General features: G+C 41.4%; 1 protein-coding gene across 33 annotated transcripts in view; it reads right to left on the bottom strand.

The window, feature by feature from the left end:
• Positions 1-26,409, bottom strand: part of PLEKHA5 (pleckstrin homology domain containing A5) — a 262,716-nt gene that overhangs the window by 118,471 nt on the left and 117,836 nt on the right. For 3 of the 33 annotated variants that reach the window (XM_070048503.2, XM_070048511.2, XM_089303895.1), the window contains exon 1: positions 15,595-15,768. The exons of the other annotated variants lie outside the window; for them this stretch is intronic. The gene's annotated coding sequence lies outside the window, so the exon portion shown is untranslated. Of the gene's footprint in view, positions 1-15,594; positions 15,769-26,409 lie in introns of those variants that run through there. 33 annotated transcript variants of the gene reach the window in all.

Raw genomic sequence — 26,409 nt, 5'->3', positions numbered from 1 at the left:
CTATTGAGCCATGGCGCTGGCTTAATTATAGCCCTTTAACAGGCAACTCCACCAGGCAGGCAATATTATATTATTTCTTTGTGTTTCTATATTTGTCTGGGCATAACAGAGGCAGCGGGCCACCGTGGCGCTTGACAGCACAGGTTCTGGAATCAGACTGCAGAGGTTTGAATCGCAGCTCCACCACTTACTGGGTAATCTTTGGTAAGCTACGTTGTCACTGTGTGCCTCAATTTCCTCAATTTGCTAACAGTAACTAGGCCAATTTAATCCTTGTCCTCGGGGAACTTGGTTTCTAGTGGAGATGTTTATAAGGATTAAGACAGTGAACAGAAAATCATGGCCTGGAACATAATAAACCATTGGTGAACGTTGCTTATTATTACCGTAGACTGCAGGTCTTTGCACATGTGTCACTGCCATTGTATTAATATTCATCCAAATATTTAAATAGTTTAAATCAGCTCCTATCCAAGTAATTGTTTTCTTTCTTCCTTCCTTCCTTCCTTCCTTCCTTCCTTCCTTCCTTCCTTCCTTCCTTCCTTCCTTCCTTCCTTCCTTCTTTCTTTCTTTCTTTCTTTCTTTCGACAGGCAGAGTGGACAGTGAGAGAGAGAGAGAGACAGAGAGAAAGGTCTTCCTTTGCCGTTGGTTCACCCTCCAATGGCCGCCGCGGCCGGCGCGCTGCTCTGATCCGATGGCAGGAGCCAGGTACTTCTCCTGGTCTCCCATGGGGTGCAGGACCCAAGCACTTGGGCCATCCTCCACTGCACTCCCGAGCCACAGCAGAGAGCTGGCCTGGAAGAGGGGCAACCGGAACAGAATCCGGCGCCCCGACTGGGACCTTATTTGCCAGCGCCGCGGCTCACTAGGCTTATCCTCCGCCTTGCGGTGCCGGCACACCGGGTTCTAGTCCCGGTCGGGGCACTGGAGAAGTACCTGGCTTCTGCCATCGGATCAGCGCAGCGCGCCGGCCGTGGCGGCCATTGGAGGGTGAACCAACGGCAAAGGAAGACCTTTCTCTCTGTCTCTCTCTCTCACTGTCCACTCTGCCTGTCAAAAACAAACAAACAAACAAACAAACAAACAAAACCTCACATTATTCTTCAACTCAGGAAAGCTGTGATTGCTTTTCAGCCTCTAAGGTCAAAGGTTAGTGGAGAAAAGTCATTCTAGTACAGAAGTTCCAGAGGAAGATACATGTGTCTACACCAGCAAAAGCGGTGGGAGAGAAGGTTCCTAAACAGTGACAAACCTCACTTTTTTTTTTTTTTAAATTCCAGAGTTTACAGCTAAAGGAAACAGGCCATGTACACAAGAACAGCCTAAGCATCAGGCTCTAACAGATTAATCAATCAAGGCCTTTTTAAGAAAAGATAGTAAGAAACTGATAAACATCAGCATGAATTGCTTGCTCTCTGTTGTTACGCCCGCTTCATAGTTTTTACTACAGACTGTGTCATTTGCTGTAGCCAGAAAGAGAGAATGAAAGATCTGCTGCTTTAAAACCTGATGGAACTACCTCATATAATGATGTGGTTTTAAAGAACACGCCTACCTGAGACAGGACAAAACTTCACTTGTCTCACGCCTTTTCAGTCCTGTACTCTGCAAATTAAGGAAGCTAGAATTGCTCTTTCTTTCTGTGTCAGTGGAGGAAAACACGTTTTGTGCAGTCTATACTGCCATGGTCTTCCCTCATCGGGAGGTTTACAAAAGAGGATGCCAATGACATTCCTAAGAAAACACCACAACCAACCCACACATAAACAAGATGTACAAAACACATATTTCAAATACAACCCCAGCGAAATTATAGGATTAGAAAAAGAGAAAGAGAGCAGGCAGGCATTTAGCCCCATGCTTTAAGCTACTTGCATCCCACGTCAGGGTACCCAGGTTAAACTCCTGGCTCTGACTCATGACTCTCGCTTCCTGCTAATGTGGAGGTGGGACTCAATTAATTGCATTTCTGCCACCCACATCAAAGTACATCCCCAGCTCCTGGTTTGGGCTTGGCCCAGCTCAGCTGTTGTGGGCACTGGGGATGAACTAGCAGACCAGAGCTCTGTCTGTCTGTCTCTCAAATAAATAAATAAATAAGTAAATAAGGCTTGTTTGCTAATATGGTGTTTCAATTTAACAGTAAAATGACAAAAGCCAGTAGAAATGAAGTAACTTGTTTCATTCTTTTTTTTTAAAGATTTATTTTATTTATTTGAAAGAGTTACATAGAGAGGTAGAGCCAGAGAGAGACAGAGAGAGGTCTTCCATTTGCTGGTTTACTCCTCAAATGGCCTCAACGGCCAGAGCTAAGCTGATCTGAAGCCAGGAGCCAGAAGCTTCTTCCAGGTCTCCCACATGGGTACAAGGGCTCAAGCACTTGAGCCATCTTCCACTGCTTTCGCAGGCCATAGCAGAGAGCTGTATTGGAAGTGGAGCAGCTGGGACTTGAACCAGTGAACATATAGGATGCCGGCACTGCTTGCTGGGGCTTTAACTCACTGTAGCACAGTGCTGGTCCCAACTTATTTCATTCTTAATGTAGTATTATCTGAAGCCATGCAAGAAAGAAGTTAAGGTACTCAATGCACTTTTACTATGTATGGATTGACAAATTCCTGTTATCCAACAATGAGGCCCAGACCATGCAAATCTTTGTTGAATGCAACAATCTTGTATCTGATATTTACATATAGATAGAACACACTAGTCATTAAAAAAAATTCTGTTTATTTGAGAATGTGAAAAAACATCCTCTGGTTTAGTCTCCAAGTGCCCACAATGACCAGGACTGCAACAGGACTCCCATGTGGGTGGCAGGAACTCAACTACCTGAGTCATTTCTGTTGTCTCCCACAGTCGACATTACCAGGAAACTGGAATCAGAAAGTGGAGCTGGGTATCCAAACCAGTCACTCTGATGCTAGGACAAACATCCATCCCAAGAAGTCTCTTTAAAACATTAGGATTAGCTCCATTTCTGAAGAAATGCATTTATCATTGAAAGTAACCGGTTAAAAATAAAAATGAATGCAATGCTACATATAATAAATTAGTGCATGATATATTCTTTGAACCAAATATGGAAAAGGTGTGACTCCTGTTTTTAAATTGAGAACGTTTATCACTTTAAGGCAGCATGATAGCTGAGGATTACGTAATGTAGCTCCACTGTCATCTTCACTGGGTTGGCTTGTCTCTTCTAGTGAGGCATGCTCACAGGACAAAGCTGGCTGCAGGTTCCTAACAATCACATGCAGACCACAAAGTCAAGAGCTGAAAGAAAGTTTCTCTTTGGATATCCCTCTTCAAGAAGTTTCTCAAAAACTCCCTGGCCATCTTTCTCTAGAATCTGATCGGCCATAGATATGAGGGCCCATGTCCTATTCAATCAGGGGCAAAAGAAATGATGATGGGTTTATGGCAGCCAAGATTCCCAAGTCTGCCTGCAGCCCACTGAGAGGAAGTGAACAAATGGAAAGTATTTTATAACAGCGAGGAAGAAGGAGAGGGGAAAGGTTAATAGCCTTTCTTAGCTAAAAAGCTAAGAAACATCCTTTTGTTAGACAAAGCAACTTTCACTATCATATTCAAAACTAGATTGCTCTTGACACTTCGAGAAGCAATGACTTAACGGCCCTTGTCTACACTGTTGAGGAAGTTTTTTTTTTTTTTACCCATACTATCTGTTGAACTCTTTACTTAACATAGAGTTAATCATCTGTGTTTAAAGTTAATTGAAAATAGGCCGGTGCCGCGGCTCACTAGGCTAATCCTCTGCCTTGCGGCGCCGGCACACCGGGTTCTAGTCCCGGCTGGGGCGCCAGATTCTGTCCTGGTTGCCCCTCTTCCAGGCCAGCTCTCTGCTGTGGCCAGGGAGTGCAGTGGAGGATGGCCCAAGTGCTTGGGCCCTGCACCCCATGGGAGACCAGGAGAAGCACCTGGCTCCTGCCATCGGATCAATGCGGCGCACCATTGGAGGGTGAACCAATGGCAAAGGAAGACCTTTCTCTCTGTCTCTCTCTCTCACTGTCTACTCTGCCTGTCAAAAAAAAAAAAAAAAAAAAAAAAAGTTAATTGAAAATAGATCTTAGTAAAAAATAAGAAAGAGAAGAGGAAGTAGGGTGGGAGAGGGGCTGGGAGAGTGGGTACAGTGGGAAGAATCACCCTGTTCCTAAAGTTGTAATTATGAAATGTATGAAGTTTGTATTCCTTAAATAAAAGTTTCTGGGGGAGAAAAAGGTGGGGAAAAAACCCCCGAGATTTCTCCGTGCTACATGGTCAAAGAGGAAGATGATTTACTTACTTCTTTCCTTGGCCAGGTAAAGAGTGTGATTTAATCTGAACTTAAGAACTCTGGAGGTTTTACTTCCAATCTCAAAAAAGAAAAAAAAAAGGAATTGTTTTAATGTTTTGAGTATTACAATTCTTTCTAGGAAGAACATTTGCTTTTGTGGGCTTTTGTTTTTCACCTATTATTTCATGGGAAACTGTGGTGACTGCTTTAATACAAAATTAAGAAACACATATTGACATGGTATCTAACATATTGCTCAAAACAGCTAATCCCACTCTTCTGAGTGATATATTACAGTCAGACAAAGCACACTTAATTATGTAATGTTTCGTATGTATAACCAGTTAATACTCTTAAAAACACACAAAGCATAATATATATATTTTAGAAAACTCTGCCTCGTGGAAGAGATTCTGGTTGTCTCATTAAACTCAGATGCAAACCTGTTTATATGATTTGCTCTGAATCATGTGTTTCCCTTAAGGGAAAGAGAGAAGAAATTTAATTTAAGAAAAACAGGACAGCATATTGGGCTTGGCAGCTGCAGTTTGGTAATTATTCTGGCAATCCCGGTAATGAAGCCAGGATCCTGACTTGGACCTTGACAAGCACCCAAGCCATAAAAGCTGCCACATATCCACACGAGTCCTCGGACTGCAGCAGGGCAGAGGAGCAATGGACACTATGGAAGCGTTCCTATTTCCCTCCATAAGGCAGAAAACTAGGAAACAGCCCAGATGTCTGCTTAGAGCTCTGTTGTTTTCAGTATCCTACTACGCATAAGAGAGCGCTGTAGTTTGTACGTTCTCAATTCAGTCTGGGTTTCTTTACAGTACGAAACAATTACACTCGCCCATTTGTTTTAAAATTGAAGAGCTGGGCCAGCGTTTAGTCTAGTGGTTAAGATGCCTTCACCTCCTATCAGAGTACCTGGGCTTGATTCCCAGCACCACTGTCCTGCTAACGGAGATGCTGGGAGGCAGCACTGAAGGCTCAAGTTAACTGGGTTCCTGGCCCAGCCCCTCTGTTAGAGGAATTTGGGTAGTGAACCAGAGAATGGGAATCTCTCTTTCTCTGCCTCTCAGATAAATACATAAAATTAAAAAAAAAAAATTTCAACAGCTTTTATCAGAAGAAATCATACATTTTGAGACTCAATCAAATCTAATTACTTTAGAAAACATGGGACCGGTGCTGTTGCGTACTGGGAAAAGCCACCACCTGTGGTGCTGGCATCCCATATGGGCACTGGTTCACATCCCGGCTGCTCCACTTCCGATCAGCTCTCTGCTATGGCCTGGGAAAGCAGTGGAAGATGGCCCAGGTTCTTGGGCCCCTGCACCCACGTGGGAGAACCAGAAGAAGCTCCTGGCTCCTGCCTTCAGATGGGTGCAGCTCTGATCACTGCGGTCAACTGGGGAGTGAAGCAGTGGATGGAAGACCCCTCCCCCCACCGCCTCTCTTTCTCTCTCTGTTTAACTCTTCCAAATAAATCAATCTAAAAACAAAACAAAACAAAACAAAAAACCAAAAAAAAACCCCACATGTTTTAAACATTGTTATTAAATCAATTGATTCCATGCTAGTCCAAAAAATTTTTAAATTATTATTGAATGTCAAGTTCACTGATCTTTATATATTTTATTTTCATTTTAATAAAAGGAAGAAAACGTTATGTTGAAATCTTCCTGCCACAATGACTTTTTGCATCTGTTTTTAAACTGAAAATATGCTAGCACAGAAAATCATGCCTGCAATTAAATGAAATGTTTTAGGAACAAAAGTAAAATCCTAAAGAATCTTGCTTTTCTTGTGAAACTGAGTTCCTGAGTCTTGGTTATGTGAAGAAATAACCACTGAGTTAGCAATATAAAAGATTGCAATTTTTTTTTTGCAAAACATGAAAAGTATATATTTCCTTTCCCCACATTTAGTCCTAAATGCCATTTGCCTTAACTTAGAACTAACTGCTTCCAGACATCCTGCTCAAACCTCAGTGATTCATCTACCTAACATCTACCAAAACTCTTCTTAAAGTCTTAACCCTTTATTTTCTACTCTTTGTCCTCTCAGCATGCAGTAAATGGGGAAAAGGAAAGGGTACATCAGGTGTGAAAGTCTCATTTGGACCCTTTCCCTCAGCAATAAATACTGTTGTAATTGCCGTAACAGTGGCTACCACTTGAGTGCCACACCAAGGGCAGCTCAAACACTCGGCTGCTACACACTGTTCTTGAATCCTTACAGAGCCCCTGTGAGGTAGGCATTATGATCTGCACTAAACCCACAGCAGGCTGAGGCTCACACCTTAGAAAGTTGCCAGAAGCTGCAAGGTGAGCAAGAAGGGCTTCGGAACAACGGTGCCTCACGGGGCAGGTGTCCTGCAGAGACGAGTTGCCTCTTGGGATGCCTGTATTCCAAATCAGAGCCTGGGTCTGATCCAGCTTCCTGCTAATGCACACTACACACTCTGGGAGGCAGCAGGAGATGGCTCCAGTACTTGCATCGCTACCACCCACCTGAGAAAACTGGATTGCGTTTGAGGCCCTTGGTTTTGGCCTGGCCCAACCCCAGTTGTTGTGGGCATTTGGGGAGTGAAGCAGTGGATGGAAGATCTTCCTGTATTTCTGTTTTGCAGATACAATGTTATATATAACATAAATATACTGACTTATCTCACAGCTGTCCTTCCCTGATTCCACCTCATCACTGAGACTTTTTAGTTCTGCCATTTACTTTCTACCCAAGGGCTCCACTGCAGAACAAAACCATGCCTTCCTCCCTAGCATATGCTCTCTGCTGAATCTCTGTCCTACTCCCATCTCACTGCTCAATCACCCCAAGACCATTTCCATCTTAAGCACAGTAATAAAATCATCCCCAAGTCCAATCTGATTTTAAATCTAACCCCTCTTTTCATCTGTTTATCCTGAGACTTTACAATCATGTCCCATTCTTATGGGGCTGCTCAGACAAAAGCATCACCCCAAGAGACTCAGACGTGCTACCTGACATTTCCCCCACTACAGGTATCAGAGAGTTTTAGAACAGGGGTAGGGTACTGTACCATCATAGATTTAGCCCTGGCTTGGGATGCCCACATCCCATACTGGAGCACTGGTTCAAGACCTGGTTTTCCTGCTAATGTACCTGGAAAGCAATAGATAATGGCTCAAGTACCTGGGTTCATACCACACACATGGGAGACTCAGGTAGAATTCTGGGCTCCTGACTTCAGCCTGTCCCAGTCTGTGCTGCTGTGAGCATTTGAGGAGTGAACCAGCAGGTGAAAGATTGATCAATTGATTGATATCTCTCTCACTTCCCCCACCTCACCCCATGTCACCCTCTGTGTCACTCTGCCTTTAGAATATATAAATATCTTTTCTTTGTTGTTTAAAGAATGTAAGTACATATCAACAATTGTAAATCACGTGTTGTACCTGACAGGAACTGTAAATCTTGCTTGACCCAACCAAAGAAAAGTGGTTTAAACCCCAGAAGGAAAATAGGAAAATGATGAAACACATCATACTGAGAGCATCCTTACAGACCAGGGACAAGAAAGAAAAAAGGGTAAAAAGCCCCAAACATGGGAGGCTCACATTCCATTTCATCTGTTTGAGTTTTTGGTTATTTATAGATATTTTCTCAACCATCTTTTGAAAAGGCTCTCTTAAAGAAAATCTACATGCACAGTAAAAACCTACAAAATAAATACTTTTTCATGGGTTTCAAACACTTAGCAAGTAAGGAAAGAATAATTCAATTAACACTATGCTAGGTGAAAACAAATAGTACCTGTCACATCTTTCCTGAGTGTTAGGGCATGATTACATTTTAGAACACTGGACAAATTGAAAGCAAAGATGTTAAATAATTTCACTTGTAAATCTCTGGCGAATTTGAACCCAAGAAGCTCTTAAGTGGAAAAAAGGTTAACTGGCACTGTCTAGTTAAAGCAGAAACATGATTCTTAGAATATACACACTAGTTCACCAAAGAATCTTCCCTCAGCTATTCAAGAATTGAGTGATTTTTCTGATAGGAATAACATCTTGACTGCTGTTAATAAAGGGTCGTATGTCTCTTCTTTTTAAAAGTTTTATCTAACGGGGCCAGTGCTGTGGTTTAGCGAGTTAAGTCGCCACCTGAAGTGCTGGCATCCCATATGGGCAGTGGTTCAAGTCCCAGCTGCTCTACTTCCAATCCAGCTCTCTGCTCTGGCCTGGGAAAGCAGCAGCAGATGGCCCAAGTCCTTGGGCCCCTGCACCCACATGGGAGACCTGGAAGAAGCTCCTGGCTCCTGGCTTTGGATTGGCACAGCCCCAGCCGTTGGGGCCATCTGGGGAGTGAACCAGCGGATTCTGGAAGACCTCTCTCTCTGCCTCTGTTTCTCTCTCTGTAATTCTGACTTTCAAATAAACAAACAAACTTCTTTTAAAGAAGTTTAATTTTTTTTTCAGATTTATTTATTTATTTGAGAGGCAGAGCTACAGAGAGACAGAGGCAGAGTCAGAGAGAGAGAGAGGTCTTCCATCCACCGGTTCACTCCTCAGATGGCTGCAACGGCCAGAGCTGTGCCAATCCGAAGCCATGAACCAGGAGCTTCTTCCGGATCTCCCACATGGCCATCTTCCCACTGCTTTCCCAGGCCATAGCAGAGAGCTGGATTGGAATTGAGAAGCTGGGTCTCGAATGGGCGCCCATTTGGGATGCCAGCACTGCAACCAGCAGCTTTACTCGCGACACCACAGCGTGGGCCCCTATCTATTTTCTTAAGTTTTTAATTGACAAGCAAAAATTACATGTATTTCTGAAACCCCAAGACACTTTAACAGCATCTGAATCTTCTCTACTTTATCCAGCCCCTCCCCTCCTTCGCCCATCCTCATCCTTCACGGAGGCTCAACCTCTTTCTGTAAAACAGGGACCAAAACTAAAGGAACCCTAAGCCAAACCAAACCAAACCACCACCACCACCACCAATTGCTACTTTCTGAAAGATAAAAATATCTGATAGTACCAGGTTTCATAACTGGGACCCCTGATGGAGCCAACAGCAAATCTTAGCTGAGCTGTACTTGAACAGCTAGCAGTTAGATTTCATGGAAATGGGTAAAATTGTGCGTCATCTTTAATGTGCTGTACAATAACTTCTATACAAATACAACTTCATGAGTGAGGAACACTGATAATGTGATCTAAGGTTAATGTTTACTGCTGAATGACCTACAGTTTAAAAAAAGCCACAAAACAGGAAAAAAAAATGATCATGGGATATATTTTAGTGGTTTCAGAAAGTCTTACTTGAAAAACTGTAGAGTCACATGTATAAAAAATATTGTCACAAAAGCCTTTAGGGGCTTTAAAAATAAATAGTCTTTGTCATTTAAAAGCAATAATGTGACATTTAAAAAATATATAAAACCTAGAATTTCATTAGACAACTCTCTTACTCACTAATGGATGCTAATTAGTAATATTTTATTCTAATAAGCATTAAATAGACTTTAAGGACAAAGTAAACAACAAATTATAAGGAGCTAAACTTAAGAAGACTCTTGCAAAACCATGTAAGAAAGTTAACCTAATCTAAACTACATATAAATCACCCCAGAATTTGATGGAATACAATTATTTTACTGTAGATAAAACACATTCTTTCTAGTACAGTTTAACTGACAGGGTTAATATTTTAAAATTTTATTTATTTAGAGATTTATTTTTTATTTATTTGAAAGAGTTACAATGATGGGGAGTTGAACAGTTGCAAAAGAAATTATGTGGAAGATGGTGAAGTGGGGACAGAGCTTGCTGCTCTAGCCTAGGCAACAATACCTTAAAAAAAGTGGAAAGAATGCAGTCTCACGGTAGAGTTACGGAGAAAACAGCAGGAGAAACTCTACATAAATCGGAGGGACACAGTAGACCTACAGGGAGGGCAAGGACACACACAACTCAGGACCCCAGCGGCTGAGAGCCTCTGCACCAGTGTTGTCGAGTAAAGTGAGACCAGACTAGCAGTCCAAACCCCTGGGGAACAAAGCTGCAGGAAGAGCCTAGAAAGAATTCAGCTTGCAGCCCTGTGGGTGATAGTGTACCTGCCAAACTAGAGGAGCATGTTTTCTCTCTCCCCGATCACCCCCTCAACAGCATCCTGTAATAAGCTGACAGAGAGCAGGAGCCATTTTGGACATACATAATGGCTGTGCCAGCTCCTGTCTGTGCCTAGCAACCAGTCAAGTGGAGACTCCAGAGTCTGGTGGAGAGAACAGACAGGGCTGGGTGCTCGTGACTGTGGGAAGCTTGTGTGCTGGGACTGTGAAAACACTGAGGCTTCGTGGGAAGACTCAGGGTGTGGCTGGGACTCTGGGCAGTCACTGTGGGAGGCTCCATGTGATCAGAGCTCTCTGGTTATCTGGAGAGGGACCTTGCTGGGGAATCTGAGTAAGCTCAGGACTGAGCAGATCCTTTGTATGGCAGAGTGGTTGAATAAATATACCCACTGGGCTAGTGCCCAGGCACTGGTCTCCTTTGAGGAGAGGAGCTCAGATGAATCTATGCCAACAGACAAGAACAAACCTCCTCTCTGATTTAAAAAAAAATAAAAAGAGATTTACCATGCCAAACTTGGGTGTGTCACCTCAGACATGCCCTTCACCCTGGAGCACAGAACTAAGCTCCTAGGCCACACCCACCACATGCCTCTAGGTATTCCCTGAAAGCAGACACTCCACTAACTACTCAGACATAGTCCAAAGATACAAGCTGGCACAGGAGAAAAAGCAAAGAAACCAATGAGTATCTCCACAAATGCTGAATAATAAACACGCCAATTCAATAAACAAGAATAAGGAAGACAACATGATGCCCTCCCAAAAAATGTTTTAAGACTAGATTGTGAAGATGATGAGATTGAAGAAACAGAATTCAAAAAATTGATCACAGGATTACTTAGAAGTAATCAGAAGCAAATACACAAACTAATGAAATTCATCTATGACATGAAAGAAAATTTCTCCCATGAAATTGAGATCTTAAAGAGAAAGCCAGCTGGGAAAGCAGTAGAAGATGGCCCAAGTCCTTGGGCCCCTGTACCCACGTGGGAGACCCGGAAGAAGCTCCTGGCTCCTGGCTTTGGATCAGTGCAGTTCTGGCCATTGCGGCCAACTGGGGAGTGAACCAGCAGATAGAAGACCTCTCTCTCTGTGTGTAACTTTGACTTTCAAATAAATAAATAAATCTTAAAAAGAGAGAGAGAGAGAGAAAGCCTGAGTTAGAGAGAGGTAGAGTCAGAGAGAAAGAGAGAGAGAGAGAGAGAGAGAGAGAGAGAGAGTGAGTCTTCCATCCACTGGTTCACTCCCCAAATGACTGCAATGGCCAGAGCTGAGCTGATCCAAAGTCAGGAGCCAGAAGCTTCCTCTGGGTCTCCCACAAAGTGCAAGGGCTCAAGGACTTGGGCCATTTTCTACTGCTTTCCCAGGTCACAGCAGATAGCTGGATTAGAAGAGGAGAAGCCGGGATTTGAACAGGCGCTCATATGGGACACTGGCCCTACAAGCCATGGCTTTAACCTGCTCCATCACAGTGCCAGCCCCAAGGTTAATATTTTGTTCATTCAATATGAGCTAGACACTGGCAATACAATAAATAAACATTATAAACACAAATGGAATGAAAAGAGGGGAGACCTATTTAGGGGTTTATCTTGCTTAGAAATGAAAAGAGCAAAGAAGGGATCAGATGTGCCTAGGTTTTAGTACAAACAGAAGCAGGGGGCATAGAAATGTAGCTGAAAATCTAGGCTTTAAGAAACATATTTATTGTAAGAAGTATTATATTTGTTTTAAAACAGAGTACAAGGATACTTCAGAAAGTTAGTGGGAAGATTATTTTGGTGTAAAAAACGTTGAAATCTATGCAGTTTTTTCCAGAAGATGCATTTTTCAGATTTTTTTGAAAACCTCTTATATTCATGGATTTCAACATTGTTTTTGTAGCAAAATAAACTTATTTTTAAGTTCCATTTTCCAGGAACTTTTTGACATACCCTCATTTATTCTACTCCTAATTTTTTATTTTATTTTATTTTTTTATTTTTATTTTTTTTGACAGGCAGAGTGGACAGTGAGAAAGAGAGAGACAGAGAAAGGTCTTCCTTTTGCTGTTGGTTCACCCTCCAATGGCCGCCGCAGCTGGCGCGCTGCGGTGGGTGCACCATGCTGATCCAAAGCCAGGAGCCAGGTGCTTCTCCTGGTCTCCCATGTGGGTACAGGGCCCAAGCACTTGGGCCATCCTCCACTGCAATCCCGGGCCATAGCTGAGAGCTGCACAGGAAGAGGAGTGACCGGGAAAGAATCTGGCGCTCCGACTGGGACTAGTACCCGGTGTGCCGGTGCCGCAGGCAGAGGATTAGCCTATTGAGCCGTGGCGCTGGCCTACTCCTAGGTTTTTCATCACTTCAATTTAAAAATTACATATGTATACTCATGGAGTTCTTAAAAAAATTTACTTGTAAGGCAGAGTGACAGAGACAGAGCGATCTTCCATCTGCTGGTTCCCTCCCCAGGTGCCTTCAACAGCCAGAACCTGGCACTGCTGAGGGCAGGAATCAAGAACTCTACCTGGGTCTCCCACGTCAGTGGCCGGAACTCAAGGAACTGAGCCAGCAACTGCTGCCTCCCAGGCTCATCAGCAGGAAGCTGGACTGGAAGCACAGGGTAGCCTGGACTTACACCAGGCCACTGCGATATGGGATGCGGGCATCTCAAGCGGCCATTTAAATCACTGCCTCCACAATGCCCTCCCCACAAAAAACATTTTTTTTTTAAAACTCTGAAAAGGACCAAACAGTAATGCACTCCATGTGACACATGCAACATTAAATCAAAGCTCAGTTTAGTCAACAAATCATTATCCCCAGGCACTGAGAAATTCCTCACCTACAGATGGGGCAGGCATGGGTGGGAAATCCAACCCACAAGAGCAGGCTGAGGACCACTTCCTACTACAGAGACACAGCGAGTAGGGCAGGCAATGACTAGAGACGGGATGAGTGGGAACATCTACTGGCCGCTGCAGGACGCTGTGATGACAGTATTTTGGTCTGCAGCTACACAGCCTTCCAATAGAGCACAAGGCATGAGATGCATCTAGCACTGGCTAGACGATTGGCAGGTTTTGATCAGAGTAGAGATGGAATCTCTCCAGTATAAAAATCAAGATATTTTCCTTGTTCATTTAGCTTGCTTACTCAAGTTATATATTCATGTTGAAATATTTACTGAACACTTAAAATGCACAAGGGGTTAGTATGTCTACCACCAGGGACAAAGAAAGTACCGATGAAGACCATAAGGGACTTAGAGGATATCACTCAATGTGAGTTCACTAAGCTACATTTCAAACAAAGATGAGCTGCACAGTTACACTTTTCAAGCAGGCTATAGTAGTGGTGCAAATACCTCCTCAAAGCATACCTTATTCATGAGACAACACACAACTACTCGATTCTCCGGAGTAAAACTTTTATGTCAAGTTATCTCCACCACCCTGCCCCAGCCCTGCTCATCACCCTCTTCTTCAGCCTTTTTTCTAGATTTAATTTCCTGTTCAGACAAAAAGTTGAAATAGTTTCTATTGAACTTTAGCAGTGACCAATGACCCCTTATGTCATTATGGATCAAAAACATCTTTGTTTAAAACGTATACTGAATATATCCCAATTCATCATTACAACAGTAACTTACTGATTAAGTTTAAAATATAGCCTATTTAAAACCATGCTAAAGCATCTAAAGTGCATCCATGATAAATTTAAGGGGAATAAAAATATTCATGAATTCTCCATATACAGTACTTCTCCTTTGGGCAGAATCTTAGCCGGAAGCTGAAAATTCTGCAGCTTAAGAAAAAAAATGTGGATCTTGAATTAGGGTTGTCAAGTCAAATGAAATGAACTTGAAACCCTAATTCTATATTTCTATGCTTCTAAATTTACAAAAAGTATATGCTGGGAGTCATAGTATTAGGCAGTTACTAATTCCTCAAATTTGATATCTGTGTACATTAACATATAAAAAGCCAATTCAGATAATTTTTTCATTACCTTAACCATTATTCACATAAAAAATACTTATAGTAAGTCTTATTTCTTATTCCAGAAAACTAAAGTGAAAATAGAACATTTGAGAGAATTTCCCTACTGTCTTTGCCTCAACGAGGCTTAAAAAGGAGAAAGTATCTATTCTTCAGGAGAAAACTGAAAATTCTTGGTAAGAGACCTTGAAATCACAGAGCTGCCACTGAACTTGCATGAAAACAATTATACCAAAAACGTCAATATATCAAAGAGTTTGAAGGCTTTAGTTTGTGCAACATAAATACAATGAAATTAAAGTAGATTCATTCATCTACACAAAATGGAAGAAAAAAGCTATAAGCAAAACAGTTATATCCCAAACTAAAAACTTTCACAACATAACCCACTTCTTAAATAATGCTTTCAATCTAACTATCAAATCAGTGAACACAGTGTAATTCGAAAATATGTGAATTGTTAACAAGAAATAAATCACTAAAGGGCACACTGCCCAGCCTGCACAATTACTCTGAATTTCTAAAATTCCTTTACATGCTCAGATACTGTCTATAATATAGAATCTGCCATTATATTGCTCTTAAATTTTAAGTAAATAAGAATATCTATTTTGACACACATCACTGAAATACCCCAATAAAGAATTAAAAAAAAATTAGCAGCTTTAATTCACTATTCATGAGCTTAGATCAGTATTAATATCCTTTTAAAAAGATTATATAATGAATATTGTTTAGCATCTCCCTTGGGAACGCCTGAGGAATTCTTCATGTAATCGACTTTTAGTGGGGTGGGGAGGAAATTCAGATAATTTTCTGAGTATATTAAAAAAATAAACAAGGTAAACTAAAATTTAAACATAACAATCTTTTAGGCTTTAGAGCAATTTGTGAGTACCATGTATTTATGTAGTTTGGAGAAAAGGACAGACCAAGAGAAAGACATTACCAATCCCACATTTTAAAATGTTCAAGTCACTGGAACACTTAATGAACATACTTGCATTTCTTCAACACTTCGACACTACAATTACAGCAAGATGTACAGTAAGTAAATGCTTTGCACCGGGCACCTTGCCTGGCACTAGGGCTATAGGGACTCTTCACTACAAGATCCTTAGCTCAGAAAAAGGACTCCTGTTCATTCAGGCTAGCTATTTACCAAGAACACAGTAAAGCAACAAGAATTACTCACCAGCCTTCTTCAAGATCACGTTCTTAAAATGATAGACAATCAATCACAGGCAAGAAGAACACTGGAATAAAAATAAGACTCAACTCCTTTGTCTTGGGCTGCTCCCAGGGAGCACTGTGAGGGACTCGGCACTAAGGAAGTGCACTGTGGCTATCAGGCTGGCCCGCCACTCTGGAAGTCTGACACCACACTGACGTCACATGCTGACATGTCACTGCAGCCGCAAATGAAGGCAGTTTCCCCAAAGACTGCTGTGATTATAAATGCCTTCCAGCCGTAAGAGTAAATATGATTTCAATTCTCTTCAAACTGGCATGTAGCATAGAGTACAATATTAGAATACAAGGCTGCAAACAGTTTTTGAAGCAGATCTTTATTGTGAATTTCAAAAGCAATCTTAGCTCCAAAGAAATAGATATTTCCCATTAAAACTATAAACACACCAACTTAAATGACAGTTTTAAAAACTTTTTTCTTTCCTTGTTGTTTCCAAAGTTGATAATGTACTGGTTTTACAAATTCAGTCAACAGAAGATAAGAAGGTGAACAGCCTGGAATTCCACCCAGAACTGATGATAGCTGATCAGATTTACTGATCACGTTCTATGTCAATCGGCCTTTACAAACTCATCCGAACCTCAAACAAAGCAAAACCGGTTCTAGAGTTATCTTCATAAGGCTTGGAACAGCCAGCTAACCTGCCCAGAGTCACACAGTTGATGAGGAGCTGAATAGAATTCAAACCCTGGTAGCATCTCCAGTGCCTAGATATTTTATTATTAAGTTATACTAACTCACCAAAAAACTATGACTACATTGGTGAACATCCTTTTGGACTAGGGTTTGTATATATAAACATATATTTATTCAACATAAGGAAATCAAATTACACATGTTGCTTGCCACATACCTTTTTTTGATTCAGCGACATGTCACAGACAGCTTTCCCTGTTAAGAATCACATCTCTAGCTTATCTGATGGCTGTCCATCACAGTGATCTAAAGCCATGTCCTATTTATTTTCAGTCTTTTGCCACTGTAAACAATACTTAACATATATCACTGCCAGACATCTTTGTGTTAGCTGTGTAGGATAGTTTTTAGCAGAAGGAGGGATAAGTCAGCGCCTCTGCCACATTCTGAACATTTGCACACTTCGTCCTCTGTCAGAAGGTTACAATTTACATTCGTCTCTCAGTGCACTGCATTTCTCCTTTCCCCAAACCTCACTCACTCTGAATACTGACAATGATTTTTCTTCTTTGCAAATCTAATAGAAAATACATGCCATCATACTCTTCTAATTGTGTGCGTGTTTTAATTGCAAATGACTTTACACAGTTCTTCATATGCCTAGTCACGCGGGAAGTGGTCTCACTTAGTGGTCAAAAGCATGCTGGCTCTGGAGTTTTATGATCTCAGTTCAAGTCCAGCTCCTCTTCTCAACAGTTCTCTGACCACAGGCAAGTTACTTAGCCTCTCCTGGCTTCGATTTCCTTATACGGAAAAGAGACAATCATTTAATCCTCATGGGATTTTTTTGAGTACTATAGGAGAAAAACTATGTAAAGCAATTAGAACAGTGCTTACCCACATAGTAAGTGTTTAATTAAATGTTGACTCAGACTTAATGCTGACTCTTTTCTACAGCTCATGCCTTCCACCTAAAATGATAATTCTTAGCAGATTACAGGCAAACCATTTTATAAAACATACTGTATCTCGTTAGAATGCTAATAGCATGACAATTTTCAGATACCCCAATCTGAGTTGTCTTACAATTAAACCTAGCAAGTAACATAACTGGTGCTAAAAACATTCTTTTCACATGAAACTGCTATAACAAAAATTAAAAATAGCATCTCAAGTTGAGAAAACAAAATTGTTTCATCATGCAGTTTGAAATACAGAAAAGCAAGCCAACACAGTTTGCTATCACCAGAAGGGTTTGCATATGTTTTAGGAAAGCAGTGATTCATATTCTTTCTTTCCCATTTTTTTCAAAATGAAGATTTTGCTAGCTTCTATTTTGCTCAGTTTAAACTTCACACTGAAAAAGAAAACAAGCCCATTCTTGGAAACATCAAAAAGAAGTCAATGAAAGGGCTTATTTCCACAGTTCCAAAAGCAAAGAACAGTCCCCCCTAAATGACATAAATCATAACAGAATGTATGAAGGTTAAATGTAATAAGCTTATTATCCCTACCCTCAATCCAATTCAACCTAGCATTATATAATACAACCTTCAACTGTTCTCACCGTCAGCATAGTTATAACAAAATACCTCTAAAAACCTACTAAGAAGGAAGTTCTAAATTATTCTAGCGGATCTGATCTAGGTGTGTTCACAGCTGTGGTTGCTGTAAATTTATCCCATCTGAAGGCAGACATTTTAGTAATAAAATTGCAGTACAATATGTTGCACAGTCACCACAGTGGCGGAGCAGCAGTGCTGCCTACAGCTGCCAGGAGAAAAACAGTAAAATGAAGCAGCAGAGATCTGTCAAGACTCTGCAAATTGATCAGGGCCACTGAGAGCTAACAAGTAAGACAAGCTTTGGGTTTATGAAGCTACCAGCACCCTGCATGGCTTCTTTAGGAACTGGGAGGCTGAGACCCCTTCTTCCACCTACCCGCTGAGGCCATGACTAACCCCAAGGTAACACAGCAGTCAGCAGTGGACATAGAAGAGGGGGGAAGATCTAGCCTTGTCCTCTCGAGACCATAGAGCCTGAACTGACAGTTTAATAGGATGGAGCAAGCTGTAAACAGATCATTATAACATAACCTGATTTGCAGAATGCACAAGAGGAAATGGCTAAAGGCCTGGGGGAATCTGGAGAAGGCTTAACAATGTAAGTGACAGCTGACCTGACTGTGGCAGCGTGAGGGCTCAGACAGAGGAAGCTCACACAGAAGACGCAACCCACAGTTCCCACCTCTACAAGGTGCTCAACCAACAGAAAAATGATTCATTTAAGGAAAGAACTACTTTTCTTTTTAATTTATTTCCCCCCCAAAGAAACCTGTTATTTAAGGAATACAGACTTCATGCATTTCGTAAGTACAGTAATTGTTCGCACCGTGGCTGCCCTCCCACCCACTCTCCCACCCCTCCGCCTCCTCCCTTTCCCATTCCCAGAAGGACTTCTGTTTAAGATTGCCCAGCTTTGTGTGAACACTGACAAGGCAAACCGAGCCCAAAACCCGTCTTAGGAAAGCAGGCTGAACAGACTTGTGTGGATGGGTGCTCACTACTTTCTCAGGGCTAATAGACATCTTGAAATCCCTGGAGAGTCCTAAATCTCAGTCTGGATTCTCTCTTCACATAGATCCTTACTGAAGAGCAGGAACCACAGAAAGAGTCAGGCGAGGGCCTCTGAGGTACCCTCAACCGAATTCTGTGTGTCGGTGCCTTCTGCTGGCATGCTGTGCTGAGGAGTATCCACTTGTATCTGTCTCTTCTCAGTCCTGTTACTTCCTTTCTTGGCAGCACTTGAAGCTCCTGGCCACCGTCTCGAAAATGCCACCACCCTTGACTCTGACTTGTGTGACCTGGTCCCCAGCACTGACTTCACAAAACAGGCTTATGTCTAAATGACTTCAACCCAGCATCCGACTGTACCCTACTACCCAAACAGAAGTTTTTTTAATGGATTAGAACGAGATTGCCTATCAATCTCTTTTCCATAAAGTACCCTATGAGTTTAGCACAACATGAAACATGCAAATATTTTATCAATTGATTCTTCTTTTTAACCTCCTAGGCCATTTAATATAGATCTTTCAGATGAGAAAAAAGCGTAAAATGAGAAGAGCACAACTGTAAATTCAACCCTACATTTACACAGAGGCAAAGTGAGAATAATGATTGCTTCTGCTTCCTTCTTCCCAAATTTTCAAACTGTACCTTCATGATCTAAAAAGAATTACCAAAGTAAGACTAATTATAAAGTAAATTTTTTAATTTTTATTTTTTATTTATTTTTATTTTTAACTTTTATTTAATGAATATAAATTTCCAAAGTACAGCTTATGGATTACAATGGCTTCCCCCCCCATAACGTCCCTCCAACCCGCAACCCTCCCCCTTCCCACTCCCTCTCCCCTTCCATTCACATCAAGATTCATTTTCGATTCTCTTTATATACAGAAGATCAGTTTAGTATATATTAAGTAAAGATTTCAACAGTTTTCTCCCACACAGAAACATAAAGTGAAAAATACTGTTTGAGTACTAGTTATAGCATTAAAACTCAATGTACAGCACACTAAGGACAGAGATCCTACATGAGGAGTAAGTGCACAGTGACTCCTGTTGTTGACTTAACAAATTGATACTCTTGTTTATGGCATCAGCAATCACCCTAGGCTCTTGTCATGAGCTGCCAAGGCTATGGAAGCCCCCTGAGTTCACCGACTCTGATCATATTTAGACAAGGCCATGGTCAAGTTCTCTCCTCCCTTCAGAGAAAGGTACCTCCTTCTTTGAGGACCCATTCTTTCCACTGGGATCTCACTCGCGGAGATCTTTCATTTAGTTTTTTTTTTTTTTTAAACAGATTCAATACAGTTCATAGATAAAACTCTAAGAATATGATACTTTCTCTTTCACAAAAGTAAATTTAAAATAATTTGAAAATATAGTTTGCTCTCTCTCTTGCTAGGTTTCCTCATTATCTTAGCTGAGAAGTTGGCTATCAGATAAGGAGTAAATAAACTCACAGAAATTTAATCACATCTAATGATAATATGAGATGGGTTCCAAGTATCCCATGTACTGAGTGCATGGGTAACTATTACATCAACTGATGTCCAGAACAGAAGTAAACTCTCTGCCATCAAGACAGATAATCATTGTGAATGTCGGGCCGACAGCTTCTTCTAAATAATATGTTAGTCACCTTCACTTGACCCTGATGTAACAGTCTGGATATTTTCAATTTACTACCCAAAAAATGTTCAAGAGCTGATCCATGCTATTAAGCTGGTGTTCCTTTAGAGCTAAAATTTCGCTACACAGCAATTCCTGGAAAAATAATTGGAAGATCTGAATGATTTAAGAATCAAATTAATCCATAAACACCTGCTTAGGAAGAGACCAATTAGGATGAAAAAGTCCTTTATACCACTAGAATCCTCCTCCCTGGGAAGTCACGGCTACTCAAATATACTTGCTACTAAAGGGATTAAAAAATCTTTTAATTTGAGAATATCCAGTTTTGAGATCATCAATGAACAAGATGGCCCTCCAAGGTCAGTTTAATAAGACACTGACTCAGATATTTTCTATTCCCTTTACATTTTTCTTTCAATCCTTTCTAGACTTTCTACTCTTTTGAGTGAGGTTAGTTGCCACAACTTCCTCCTTCAAAAGCCTGTTAACAGGCATTTCTCACCAATTAACATTATTTAGATCCAGCTCAAATGTCACTTTCTCAGAGATCTCTCCCAATCTCCCTTGTTTAGGTAGTTCCAGTACTGGGTATTAGGAACAATCAGCATGACTAACATTAGGGTCATAAGCTCGAGTCCTTCCACCCCTAAGAATCTGCCAGTAGGGATGCATCTGAACTGCCTTCCACAACAAATATAAAGTGTACATTTGAGGAGGCTGGATTAACTCAAATAGGTTCATTTATATGACCAGATATCAGCCAAAATGATCTGCAAGACAGCAATGATGTGGGCATTAAAACTGATCATCTATCTTCCCTTTGTTCTTATTATCCTATGACATCAACTTCTGAGCTAGAGGAGAAAAGTGTGATTATTTTTATCCTCCTTTAGCATATCCAAACTCTTTATAATTATCTTTGAGTGCTTGAAGACAACTTCACTTGATGTGGAGAAAAATGAATTCTGAATGGTGAATCTTTATATTTTTCACTTTAACCGTTACAGTTATAGGGAAAACTTCTGAAGTGTATATATATATATATATATATATATATATATATCACATGTAGCATGAACATTTTACATGCGAATATATGTTTTTGAATGATAGTTTATGATTTTTAACTGTACATATATTTTCATTCTAAATTATAAAATCTAACTTGTTTTCTACTGAGTCTAATTTACCAACAATACTTTTATTATTCAAGTACTAACAGTCCATTCTGTATTTGTACCATCTGCTGGGAAGAGACATGGCCTGTTTCTGATGCAGGAATAGCATCAAACATTATAATATTACCACTTTCATTATCATCAAAAAATAGGCCTCAAGGAAACTCTAGAATGGTGGCTTTGTGTGTTGGCTTGATTTACTTAATAAGAAACTTCTGTTTACTCTTGCAAAGAAGCAAGAAAATATTCATGTTTTACTACCACTGAACAGGACAAAAGATATTACACAAACTCATGATTCCGACATAGCCTTGGGAACCTAAGAGACACTTCTGTCTCTACAACTGACTCAACGAAAAGTCCTGAAACACTAACTGACTTCATAAACTGTCCTTTGCTCATCACAATACTATATAACAGACCTATCAGAAGGTCTTGTGTCAACAACTCCAAACAAGACCATTTGCCTGCCAAGAACAAGTTTTACTCGGGCATGGGTATTCTCCTCTAGCGACAAACAAACAAAACCAAGCATCTCTTTGCCATGTAGTGATTGGGAAAAACAAAAACAAAAACAAAAATCCACAGGTTTTAACTTCTATACTTCGACACTCACATTTCTGACAAAAGGGAAAACTCCTTCATCTGTTTTCATGCTTATTTTTTTTTCTAAAAGATCGGTTTTATTTATTTGTTTGAAAGTCAGAGTTACACAGAGAGAGAAGGAGAGGCAGGCAGAGAGAGAGAGAGAGAGAGAGAGAGAGAGAGAGAGAGAGGTCTTCAATCTGCTGGTTTGCTCCCCAATTGGCTGCAACAACTGGAGCTGTACTGATCAGGAGCCAGGAGCTTCCTCTGGGTCTCCTATGTGGGTGCAGGGGCCCAAGGACTTGGGCCATCTTGTACTGCTTTCCCAGGCCATAGCAGAGAGCTGGATCAGAAGTGTAGCAGCCAGGTCTCGAACCAGCACCCATCTGGGATCCCAGCACTGCAGGCGGTGGCTTTACCAGCTACACCACAGAGCCAGCCCCCTTCATGCTTACTTTCTACAAATTCACATATTTTTTTAAAGATTCATTTTATTTATTTGAAAGGCAGAGTTACAGAGAGAGAGGGAGAGATGGAGAGAGAGAGATTTTCCACCTGCTGGTTCACTCTGCAAATGGCCACAATGTTTAGGGCTGTGCCAGGCCAAAGGCAGAAGCCAGGAGCTTCTGGGTCTACCACATTGGTGCAGGGGCCCAAGCACTTGGGCCACCTTCTCTCAGGTGCATTAGTAGGGAGCTGGATGGGAAGTGGAACAGCTGGGACTAAAAGCAGGCTCCACGTGGGATGCCAGCATTGCAGGTGGTGGTTTTTCCCAGTATACTACAATGCTAATCTCTTTTGTACAAATTCTATGACGGACATGCTTTTAAAATTTTTAACATTTTCAATTAAGAAAAAGTTATTTCTTTTCATCTACTTGAAAGAGAGAGAGAGAGAGAGAGAAAGTGAGTGTTCTTCCATCCATTGGTTTGTTCACCCACCAAATGCCCGCAACAGCCAGAGCTGGGCCTAGGAGCTAGGAACTCAATGCAAGTCTCCATGGTGACAGGAACCCACCCACATGAAACATCACCTGTTGCCATCTGGGGTCTGCATAAGCCGGAAACTGGAAGTAGATCCAAGATTCCAACTCATCCAGTCCACTATGGGGGATGCAGATGTCACAAACAGCAACTATACCTCTGTACCAAATGCTCATCTCCCTTTTCTTTTAAAGAAAAATATTTATTCTTGCTTTAGATGTTTATTAGAAATGTTACATATATTGTTATCTAGTATTAAAAAATTTCAAAAAATCTGGGTTGAGACTTTAATTTCCTCTGCTAATAATAGTCGCATCATTTGTTTGGTTAACAAATATTTACCAAGTGTAGTATACTTTCTGTAAAAGAAGCATGTTGCTAGATCTTGTAGGAGATTCACAAAATGAAAAAAGAAATGAAATGTTTGAAGGTGGCTATGTGGGAAGTTAAGCATCTAAAATACAAGCAAGAAAAGTGGATAACATAAAAGGACTGTAGGCCAGACTGTGCAGGTCACAATTCTTGATCAAGCTTCAGAAAATTATTGCACCTTTGTACTTTGGTTATAGTCCTTTAAAGATTTTATTTATTTATTTATTTATTTTTATTTTTAAAAGATTTACTCACTTATTTGAAAGTCAGAGTTACACAGAGAGAGATGGAGAGGCAGAGAGAAGTCTTCCATCCCATGTTGCACTTCCCAATTGGCCACAACAGCCTGAGCCCCGCCGATCTGAAGCCTGGAGCCAGGAGCTTCCTCCGGGTCTCCCACGCAGCGGGGCAAGGGCCCAAGGACTTGTGCCATCTTCTACTGCTTTCCCAGGCCAGAGCAGAGAGCTGGATTGGAAATGGAGCAGCTAGGATTCAAACCAGCGCCCATATGGGATGCTGGTGCTGCAGGCGGTGGCTTTACCTGCTATGCCACAGTGCCAGTACCTCATTGATTTATTTAAAAGGCAGAATTACAGGGGCAGGAATGGGAGAGAGATATCTTCCATCTGCTGGTTCATTCCCCAAATTGCCCCAATCATAAGGGCTGGGCCAGGCTGAAGCCAGAAGCCAGGAACTCCATCTCAGTCTCTCATGTGGGTGGTAGGGGCCCAAGTACTTGGGCCATCTTCTGCTGCTTTCCTAGGCAATTAGCAGGGAGCTGGATTGGAAGTGGAGCAGCCAGGACTTGAACTGGCACTCATATGGGATGCCAATGTCAAAGGTCGAGGGTGAACCTGCTGAGCCATAACACCAGCCCCATGTGCCTCAGTTCCTTATCTCCAAAATGAGTATAACAATAGCACCTTCCTGGTATAACTGCTATAATTATATGAATGAAAATATAAAAACCTCTACAACAGTGTTTAACACACAGAGTTCATTGTGCAGTCATGAAGGACATGTAGGTCATAAAGAGCAAAGCTCACCCCCTATAAAGATGGGGAGACTCTGGAGAGTAGAAAATAGGAAGTCATGAAACAATAAATGGAATGGCTAGTTGGCTCAGTTACCACGTGGTGATTTAGAAAGGCAGGTGAAGAGCAAGGCTGAAGGCTGTGAGCAAGACAGAGCCACAGGGAGCTGAAGAGAGAGCGTTGTGACAAAAGGAGAACGAGCAACAGAGTTTTTAAGTCATAAGGAGGGCTGGCAAGGGTCTGGATTTAACACAAATGCCCTTGAAAAAGGGGATTATTGCTCGAAGCAGTTTAACTTCCTATGAAACAGGACTTAGACTGACAACCTCACCACACCAATTACAAGCACTAAGCAGGGGTCTCCTTCCATAGGCCAATGGTAAAGAAAATGAGATTTGATGGTCTTAGGAATGAGCATGACTCGGTTTATATTACTGTCCAGATTTTCAGTGGAATGTTCTTGAATAAAGGTTTTTCCAAAACACCAGTGAACTTTCAACAGGGTCCACCTTCGACACCAGCTGCAGCGGCAGACTGGTCACTGCCATCACCTTCCCACTGCTTCTTGCTTGCACAGTTTTATTCAGGGAAGGGGTGCACCCAGCGGGAGGTGCATGGAGTGTCCAGTGGGACTCAGGGCAGGCAGGATGCTTTTGCAGGGGCTGACGCTATGAGAGGAAATTGTGGCCCTTGTGATTCTTCTTCCTTTTGGAGGCAGTGACAGCCATTTGGACCATGAAGTAATCATCTAGGATGCTGAGGCAGGAAATCGAAGGGAAGCAGGACCCTGACTGCCACTCTCACAGGCTTGTCTCTGGGACTGCTCTGCTGGGAAGAGCAAACCACCCAAGCAGCTCCTTGCCGAAACCCTGGGACAGGGGAGAGGACTAACTCTCTAGGAGTAATTATTACTTACACCCTGGGGCTGAGGCAGCTCCCCTTGGACCAGAACAAAATCTGGACTCTTTCCAAATAGGAAGGAAGCTGGAGGAAAGTGGAGAGCAGCTTGGTAGGCACCAAGAATGGTTCATCACGTTTATGTCAATCAAAATGTAATCCAGCATGGAAAACCAGTTCAGTGCATTAAGTGACTAGAAACAAGGAGCCACAAAAGGGAGACTCAGCTGCTGAAACTGTTTTGCATCAAAGAGAATCTCACAAAGGATGTACCCAACTGGAAGCTGAAAGGATGTAACACACTCCCTTACAGAGTAAAATTACTGTCAATCAAGTAAAAAACATCTTAGAAATTGCTATACAGTAATATTTTCCTACTCTAGTAAACTAGCCTTTGCATCTGTACCTCTCTGGCTCCAAAACTGGCTGAATATTTCAAAAATGCTCCTTACAATTAGAAATAAAACAAAAAAGGAATAAAGTATATTAATTTAAATAATTGATCAACTTCAGTTCCTAAATATCATTTTGAAAAATTTTGTTCAGATGCTTGAGCATCACTTGCATAAATAAATTACAATACCCAAACAGGAACTTCAGAAATGGACCAGTTTCATGGTTCACTTTGAAAAAGTTCATACTGCATATGCTAGAGTAATCCAACAACCATAACAAACTCTTGATTGTTCAGAATTTACTCTGGAAGTCGTGCAGCCAGGTCAGAATCCCAACAAAAATATTTAGTGTTAAAAGAATGTAAAATAATACAACCACTGACGGGAACAGTTCAGCTCAGACACACACAGATTTTCCACCTGACTCAGCAAATCATTTCCTAGATATATATTCCCAAAGAGTTGAGAACAAG

The sequence above is a fragment of the Oryctolagus cuniculus genome, chromosome 9 (genome assembly GCF_051225735.1).
Source record: "Oryctolagus cuniculus isolate XC-2025 breed Fujian yellow rabbit chromosome 9, ASM5122573v1, whole genome shotgun sequence".
Classification (NCBI taxonomy): Eukaryota; Metazoa; Chordata; class Mammalia; order Lagomorpha; family Leporidae; genus Oryctolagus; species Oryctolagus cuniculus.
Note: the sequence above shows the minus strand (reverse complement) of the source record. Positions and strands in the feature narration are given on the sequence as shown.